The following is a 9,493-nucleotide window of genomic DNA, read 5'->3' on the forward strand; positions in this document are numbered from 1 at the left end:
CCTGCGCCTTTCCTTCCGTCTCTGGGTCCTTCTGCCCCCCTGGGTCTCTCCCTTCCTACTCTCTTCAGACGCGGACCCCCCTGACCCTTCCGCCTCCTTGCGGCGGGCTTTGGGACCCGGCTCACTCTCTGGGCTGCTGACTGCGCCAGCTTCCGCTACATTTGAACTTGGCGCGTGCGCCCAACTCTCCACTTTCCTCTTGATCGTTTCATCGCTCCCCGAGGTGGGCGTGACTACTCCTGACTCATGCCCTCCCTCTTTCTGAAAGTCTCCGGAACCCGATATCTGGTCCCCTTTCTCCCCGCTGCTCCCGGCTGGGCACGTGGGTCCCGATCTCCAACTGCTGCTTTCTGATCCCTCTCTGGACCCTTCTTCCTGGGGTGTCCCCCTGCTCTCCCCCCTTGCTCTGGCTGCTGGCGCTCCCTTCTGGGAATCCTCGGACTCACTAGACAGGCTCGGTGATCTCGGGTCGTCATCCCCACTCATCCTTCCTTCGTATTCCTCCCCCTCGCTCTCTGTCTCCTCCCTTCTCTGCGTCTCTGCTCCTGAACCCCTGACACTTGCTATGCAAGACAGTACCAAAAGATGGTAGCATTTAACTGTTAGGTGTCACAGCCTAAAGTGAGGCAACTTTGCCATCATACAAGTAATGTTATTTCTGTTTCTTCTTTCTGAAGCACATTCCAAAAGAATCCTATGATGGTGTATATGTCTACATCTGGAAGGGACCGGACATCCAGCCCAGCCCACTGCAAGGCAGAAATATGCAGGAGAACCACCACCAACCTTGGTTGTTCTGTCAGTCTTGCCCTATGAAAAGGCACTTTTCAGGCACTTTAAACTGCAGCTGCAAGTTGCGCCATGAAGCACCCCTTGCCATCCCCTTTTGCCGACTGGGAGCGGAGAAGGTGCTGCTTACAGTCTCCCCAGGAGCATTTCAACAGTCAGGAGGAGGCCTGAAGCCTTCGGGGGGATTGTACATCTGCTAAGAACATTTCTGCCTCCAGAAAAGGAAAGAACCATGAGCCTGCTCTAAGGGAATGCTCATGAGTATATAAGTGCTTTTCTTTAAAACACCTCTCTAAACGTTACAAACTGCTGCAAATTTCCAAAATGCATACAAATACGTGCCAGTGTTTGTCAATGTAAATGATTACTGTGTTTGTCAATGTAAATGTACACTTTCCATAGCCTTTGTTGCTCCAACTTTCCATGGCCTTTATTACTCCAACTTTATTTACTTTATTACTCCAACCCCAAATTGTCCAGCTTGTTGTGCATCTGGCTAGAAGTAGCATTTTCATTAGAGAAAACATCTCATAAAGAGATTTTTCTACACCTGCAGACTCAGGTGTGCATTGCAGGGCAGTCCCAAAAGAAAACTGTCTTCCTGACCCCGGGGTTAGGGCACTTAGGGTTAGGGTATAGGGACTATACTTTTTAGGAAGCCTGTTTATTATGACTAGTTTCTGCAGTTGTGTGTGCACTGCAGTTGTGTTGGTGAAGGAAAACGCAGACAGATTCTGGTGCAAGCGCACTGCTTCAGGAGACAAGGGTCCCGTCCCAACGCTCACCCCCTCAAACCCAGAAGATCCCAAGACAATTTGGCTCCTACCGTGCTCAGAATGGGTGCTGCTCCTCATCCAGGCAGATGCTTAAGGTGGGATGAAGACCTTGTCTGTCATAATTAGGGAGGGAAGACAGATTAGGGGGGAGAAGGCAGACCGTTCTCTCCATCTCCCCCTTCTGCCTGGAAGTGTGCGCAGGGAAGCCCACTCATTTCAGAAACCCTCGTTTTCCCAACCCTTTCCATGCCTTGTACCCAATGACACCAAGGAACAAAGCACTGCCCATACAGAGAAATATCAGCGGGCCTGATTTCTTTCAGATGTACTGAAAGTGTAGGCGTATAAAACAGGCACAATACAAGTAGCTACCATGGAATGGGAAGTAGTTGGCAATCATACAACTAACTGGAAGGTATGTTTTCCTGTTTCTTCTTTCTGAAGCACATTTCAAAAGAATCCTATGATGCTGCATCTGGAAGAGACCTCAAGGGTCATCCAGCCCAGCCCACTGCAAGGCAGGAATATGCAGGAGAACCAGCAACCTTGGTTGTTCTGTCAGTCTTGCCCTATGAAAGGGCACTTTTAAGGCACTTTAAACTGCAGCTGCAAGTTGCGCCATGAAGCACCCCTTGCCATCCCCTTTTGCCGACTGGGAGCAGAGGAGGTGCTGCTTACAGTCTCCCCAGGAGCATTTCAACAGTCAGGAGGAGACCAGAAGCCTTCGGGGGGATTGTACATCTGCTAAGAACATTTAACACTATTTCTGTTTCTTCTCTCTGAAGCCCTTTCCAAAGAATAATGCTGGTAAATAAACCTCTGGAAGGGATCCCAATGGTATCCAGTCCAACCCGCTGCAACGCAGGAACATGCAGTTCCTTAGGGGGAACAATCCTGCAACCATGGTTGTGCAGCAAATGTTGCCCTCTTAAATGGCACTTTGAAAGCTACTTAGGTATAGTTCAGGGATCCCCACCTCTCCTACAGCTGCAAGTTCAGCCATGAAGCAAACATGGCCATGCACTATTCTTGACTGGAAACAGAGGAAGTGCTGCTTACATCCTCCCTGGGAGCATTTCAACAGTCAGGGGGAGGCCCTGATCCTGACCCCTAAGCCTAACCCCAAGCCTCTCCCTAAACCCACCCCTAACAATGACGCTAGACTTACAGCAGCAGACTTACAACTTCTGACCTTTGTCAAAGGTAAAGGGACCCCTGACCATTAGGTCCAGTCGTGTAGACTCTGGGGTTGCATGGCGCACCTCACTTTGTTAACAGAAGGAGCCAGCGTACAGCTTCCGGGTCATGTAAGAGGCTTCTAGCGAACCAGAGCAGCTCACAGAAACACTTTCAAAATCCTAGGTTGGCAGGAGCAGGGACCCTGCAAAGGGAGCTTATCCAGTCATGTGCATTTGAACTGCCGACCTTCTAATCGGCAAGTCCTAGGCTCTGTGGTTTAACCCACAGCGCAACCCGCGTCCCTTCTTTCTTACCTTTGACCCCTAGTTAAAAACTACTTTCTGTGGCCTTCTTTACTCCAACTCCAAATTCTCCAGCTTGTTGTGCATCTGGCTAAAAGTAGCATTTTCATTAGGGAAAACATCTCATAAAGAGATTTTTCTGCACCTGGGGCCTCAGGTATGCCTTGCAGGGCATCCCAAAACAAAACTGTATTCCTGACCCAGGACTTAGGGGCATTAGGGTTAGGGGATAAAGACTATAATTTTTGGGAAGCCTGTTTATTCTGAAAGTGGTGTTGGTGAAGGAAACGGCAGACTGATCCTGGTGCAAGCGCAGGAGACAGGGGTCCCATCCCAACGCTCACCCTCTCAAACCCAGAGGATCCCAAGACAATTTGGCTCCTACCGTTCTCTGTATGGGTCCTGCTCCTCTTCCAGGCAGGCGCTGAAGGTGGGATGAAGACCTTGTCTGTCATGATTAGGGAGGGAAGACAGATTAGGGGGGAGAAGGCAGAGCATTCTCTCCATCTCCCCCTTCTACTCAGAAGTGTGTGCAGGGAAGCCCATTCATTTCAGAAACCCTCGTTTTCCCCCACCCTTTTGTTCCCCCACCATGCATGAGTAGGCTTGTGCCCAAAACATAAGGGTGATAACAAATCTAACACTAAATCTAACATTAAGGAACGAAACACAGACAATTATCAGTGGGCCCAATTTCTTTCAGATGAACTGAAAGTGTAGGGATAAAAGAGGCACCCATCGTTTGTACTGCATCATTTACTCCACAAACTTGTTTCTTCTTTCTCAAGCACATTCCAAAGTATCATGATACTGCATATATATCTATATCTGGAAGGGACCCCAAAGGTCATCCAGCCCAGCCCACTGCAAGGCAGGAATATGCAGAACCAGCAACCCTGGTTGTGCCGTCAGTGTTGCCCTATGAAATTGCACTTTTAAGGTAATTTAAGCTGCAGCTGCAAGTTGCGTCATGAAGCACACCTTGCCATCCCCTTTTCCTAACTGAGAGCGGAGGAGGTGCTGCTTACAGTCTCCCCAGGAGCATTTCAACAGTCAGGAGGAGGCCTGAAGCCTTCGGGGGGATTGTACATCTCCTAAGAACATTTCTGCCTCCAGAAAAGGAAAGAACCATGAGCCTGCTCTAAGGGAATGCTCATGATTATGTAAGTGCTTTTCTCTTCTTGCTAAGAAGCTTTTCCAGTGGATGGAAGTGGACTTAGGAAGATGTACCTGCCTTTGCAACTCCACAGAGATGTCTGGCAGCTGCCTTGCCTCTTTTTCTTCTCTTTCCTTTCGCTGCCACGCTGCTGGGCAAATCAGGTGTTTGGTTAAACGAGCTGTCTGGATCTTGTGCCCAAAGATCCGCTTTCCCCCTCTCACCCCACAAGACGGCAGCAGGAGGGCCCTGGCACTGGCACATTTGGGGCACTGGCACCTTGTCTCAAAAGATTCCCTCTTCTCCCTCCCTCCATCAGGCGAAGCTTCCCCTTCTCCTTCCCTTTTTTGGGATCAGGAATTCAGCATGCCCCATAGAGACCCAAGAAATAAAAGGGGGGCAGGTTTTTTCCAGAAGAACTGAAAGAGGGGTCCGTGTAAAAATAGGCACAGGATCTGCCAAGCTCCAATTAACGTACAACGAATAATAAAGGAGCTCACAGGAAGCAAGGCTTCTTTCCCATCATACAAATAACTTTAAGGAACACTATTTCTCTTTCTTCTTTCTGAAGCCCTTTCCAAAGAATAATGATGGAATATAAACCTCTGGAAGGGATCCCAAGGGTCATCCAGTCCAACTTGCTGCATCACAGGAACATGCAGGAGTCCCTTAGGGGGAACAATCCCGCAACCTTGGTTGTGCAGCAAATGTTGCCCTCTTAAATGGCACACCTCTCCTGCAGCTGCAAGTTCAGCCATGAAGCAAACATGGCCATGCACTATTCTTGACTGGAAACAGAGGAACTGCTGCTTACATCCTCCCTGGGAGCATTTCAGCAGTCAGGGGGAGGCCCTGATCCTGACCCCTAAGCCTAACCCCAACCCTAACAATGACCCAAACCCCAACCGCTAGACTTACAACAGCAGACTTACAACTTCTGACCTTTATCAAAGGTAAAGGGACCCCCAACCATTAGGTCCAGTCGTGGCCGACTCTGGGGTTGCGGTGCACATCTCACTTTATTGGCCGGCGCACATCTTCTGGGTCATGGGGCCAGCATGACTAAACCGCTTCTGGCAAACCAGAGCAGAGCACGGAAACGCCGTTTACCTTCCTGCCTGAGCAGTACCTATTTATCTCCTTGCACTTTAACGTGCTTTCGAACTGCTAGGTTGGCAGGAGCAGGGACCGAGCAACGGGAGCTCACCCCATCGCGCGGATTCGAACTGCCAACCTTCTGATCGGCAAGTCCTAGGCTCTGTGGTTTAACCCACAGCGCCACCCGCGTCTTCTGACCTTTGACCCTTAGTTAAAAACTACTTTGCGTGGCCTTCATTACTCCAACCCCAAATTGTCCAGGTTGTTGTGCACCTGTCTAGAGGTACCATTTTCATTAGGGAAAACATCTCATAAAGAGATTTTTCTGCACCTGCGGCCTCAGAGCATAGGCAGGTGTGCACTGCATGGCAGTCCCAAAACAAAACTGACTTCCTGACCCCAGGGTTACGGGAATTTGGGAATTTAGGGTATAAAGACTATACTTTTTTGGAAGCCTGTTTATTCTGACTCGTTTCTACAGTTGTGTATGCACTGCACACTGGTGTTGGTGAAGAAAACCCTCACCCCTCCATACCCAGAAGATCCCTGGACAATTTGGCTCCTACCGTTCTCTGTATGGGTGCTGCTCCTCTTCCGAGCAGGCGCTGGAGGTGGGACTTTGTCCGCCATGATTAGGTAGGGAAGACAGATTAGGGGGGAGAAGGTAGAGCGTTCCCTCTATCTCCCCCTTCTGCCCTGAAGTGTGTGCAGGGAAGACCACTCATTTCAGAAACCCTCATTTTCCCCCCACCCTTTTGTTTTCCATGCCTAAGTAGGCTTATGCACGAAACATATGGGTGATAATAGATCCACAAAATCTGACATTAAGGAACACAGCAAACCTGTGGGCCTGATTTCTTTCAGATGAACTGAGGAGTATATAACAGGCACCCATCGTTTGTATTGCTATGCAAGACAGAATAAAGTAGCAGGCTGGGAAGGGGAAGTTGTTGGCCATCATACAACTAACCGGGAGGTATGTTTTTCTGGTTCTGCTTTCTGTGGCACTTTGCAGCTCTTAGGAATATGCAGGCGTCCCTTATGGAGATCCCCTGCAACCTTGGTGCTCATACTAAGCACTCACATCCTATGATGCTGCATATATATCTATATCTGGAAGGGACCCCAAAGGTCATCCAGCCCAGCCCACGGCAAGGCAGGAATATGCAGGAGAACCAGCAACCTTGGTTGTGCCGTCAGTGTTGCCCTATGAAATGGCACTTTTAAGGCACTTTAAACTGCAGCTGCAAGTTGTGCCATGAAGCACCCCTTGCCATCCCCTTTTGCTGACTGGGAGCGGAGGAGGTGCTGCTTACAGTCTCCCCAGGAGCTTTTCAACAGTCAGGAGGAGGCCTGAAGCCTTCGGGGGGATTGTACATCTGCTAAGAACATTTATACCTCCAGAAAAGGAAACTACCATGAGCCTGCTCTAAGGGAATGCTCATGAGTGTTTAAAGTGCTTTTCTTTAAAACACCTCTCTTAACATTACAAACTGTTGCATACATCCGTGCCAGTGTTTGTCAATGTAAATGATTCAACTGGCTTTTGGTTTTGGCCCCGTTGCAGGGGCTCAGCCCACTTAGTCTCCTGCCATTGGGGCTCCCAGCCTATATGCATAGCGGGGGACAGGCTTAAATCTTTGCTTTGCCCCTGCTGTGGAGCACATTGCACAGTTGATTTTTAAGGGCTGACACACACAACCACCCCCAAACTGTATTCTGAAGCACTTTCCAAAGAATCATATGATGGTGGGTGAGTGGGTGAGTATATATCGGGAAGGGACCCCAAGGGTCATCCACTCCAACCTGCTACAAGGCAGGAATCCACCCTTCTGCAGCTGCAACTTCGGTTCCGCCAGGAAGCCCCCTTGCCATCCCCTTTTGTCCTGCCTGAAGTTCTCGGGCTGATTGCAGATATGCTAACCTCCAGGCAAAGGAAAAACCATGAGCCTACTCTTTAGACTCATAAATGTAGAAAGTGCTTTTCTTTAGAGCACCTCTCTTAACACTGCAAGCTGATGCAAGTGTCCCAAACTGGTGTGAAGTTGCTGGTTTGTGAATATTAAATATTCCTACTTTATTGATCTGAATTACTCAAATGGCTTTTAGTGCTGCCCACTACAGCAGGGCTGGTCTCCATTTCTTCTGCTGCTGTTCAATTCAGAGTATCTGCTCAAAAATCAAACAGAAAGCAATGGAGGGTTGCCATTAAGGCTGGGGCGAGAGGGCAAACTGGGTCTTCTAGACCCAAATTGGGTTTTGGATGCTCCATTAGACAAACCAGCCAGCTCTGCCTCTCTAATTCACTGGGCTTGCTTGCAAATTAATTCTCTTTTTAAATTTATGCCTCTTCCAAAACATTTATCTTAAGATTTAACGTGCAAGTGTACCACTTTTGGATCTCTGGTTGGATTATGTGGATAAATCGATAGATGAAAAATCGGTGTCTTGAGTAATTACCTGGTTATAGCAATGGTTCATCTGAATAAATTAAGTTTCCAACCCATTGCTTTGTCGCCTCTTGATAGCCTAACAAGAACAGGAAAAAGGAGACATACCTCACCAGTATAGGAGAAGCCAGGAGGCTCTAGCCTACCCCAATCAAATAAATAAAATTATTCAAGTATATTTTTACTGTACTGTACTGTGGTGGTTACGGGGGATGAGGCCAAGCCCCACTTGGGTGGGTGTAATATATCAGGAGTGGGTTTTTAAAAAAATGTTCTTATATGTTAATGTCTTTCTATTGTTTCCCTTTTACCTTCATGACTTTTCCGACATCTTCTCTTCTCCCTTCATCACGCGAAGTTTCCTCCTCCTCCTCCTCCTTTTCAGAACAGGAATTCAGCAGAGCAGACCTAAGAAATATCAATAATGTCAATTATTTTCACAAGAAGGGAATGAGGGTTCCCCGTCAAAGCAAACATATATGTCTAGCCCAGATTCAAATGGAAGAAAGAAACAAGTGGGAAAGGAGCCTCCTTTCCCTAGGAGCCATCATATGGACTAACTGGAAGAAATGTGTTTTTCTTCTTTATTTTTTCTTGTTTATTCTTGTTTCTTCTTTCTGAAGCACTTCCCCAAGAATCACATAATGGTGCATCTAGCTGGAAGGGACCCCAAGGGTCATCCAGTCCCACCCACCGCAAGGCAGGAATCTGCGAAGGAACCACAAGGGTTCATTTAATAATAATAATAATAATAATAATAATAATAATAAGTAGAGGAATTGGGATCTGGAGGAATTAGCTGGTTACAAAAGCACCGCTTCAAGCAGCTTCCAAAACATTAAAGGCGGCCTGAGGGGGAAAGCAATGGAGATCTGCACTTTATTTTATATAAAAAATAAATTATTACCATTATCACAGCCAGTTACTCTGGAGTTGCTTCTCCCCCAATTCCAATATATAAAAATAGTATACTGCTAAGGCTTAGGGGGGAAGAGGCCATGTCCCACTTGGGTGGCTGTGATTTAGAAGAATAATAATAATTTAACATTTAATGATATTAATAATGTATTGCTATTTCCCAGCCACCAACAGAATATTTTTTTAAAATCGACAAAACATCATACACTACAAACTTCCCTCACCCTTTTATAATAACAATAATAATAATAAAATTAAATGATAATAAGAATGTATTACTCTTTCCCAGGCACCAAGAGTATTTTAAAAAACGATAAAACGACAAATTTCCCTCACCCTTTAATAAGAATACGCATTACAATAATGATAACAATTTAAAAATGAAGGATAATCCTCATTTCTTCCCCTTCCACAACAGAATATTAAACAATTCGACAAAACGTAATATATCCCAAACTTCCCTCAGCCTTTTCTAATTATAATAATAATAATAATTTAAAAAGCAATGATGATAATCCTTTATCATTATTTCCCGCCCGCTCCCAACAAAAGAGAGTCTTAAAAACTCGACCAAACTCACGCGCTTCCCTCGAGAAAATGGCGAAGGAGACGCTGAAGAGAAAACGCGCCCAAGGCATGGCCCCGCCCACAGCCCGACCTGGGATTGGCCCAGAGGCCGACCTATCGCCGTCGAAGGCCCTCAACCAACATGGCGGCGGTGGCGCGTCTTCTGCCCTTTCTTCCCCCCCTCTTTCCAGTCCCTTTGCCCTGGTCCAAAATGGCCGCCCTAGGAACCCCCTCGCTCCACGCACGCGCCCACAGCCG

At 47.4% G+C, this 9,493-nt stretch overlaps 1 long non-coding RNA gene across 1 annotated transcript; it reads right to left on the reverse strand.

Moving 5' to 3' along the window:
* Nucleotides 1-4,229: 4,229 nt before the first annotated feature.
* On the reverse strand, nucleotides 4,230-9,345 carry LOC310689535. Its single transcript, XR_014517456.1, has 3 exons — nucleotides 9,249-9,345; nucleotides 8,062-8,158; nucleotides 4,230-4,383 (listed from the first exon to the last, which is right to left on the reverse strand). It is a non-coding gene; the product is annotated as an uncharacterized lncRNA (long non-coding RNA).
* Nucleotides 9,346-9,493: the final 148 nt, after the last annotated feature.

The sequence above is a fragment of the Podarcis liolepis genome (assembly GCF_965112155.1).
Source record: "Podarcis liolepis genome assembly, chromosome: 12".
NCBI classification, from domain to species: Eukaryota; Metazoa; Chordata; class Lepidosauria; order Squamata; family Lacertidae; genus Podarcis; species Podarcis liolepis.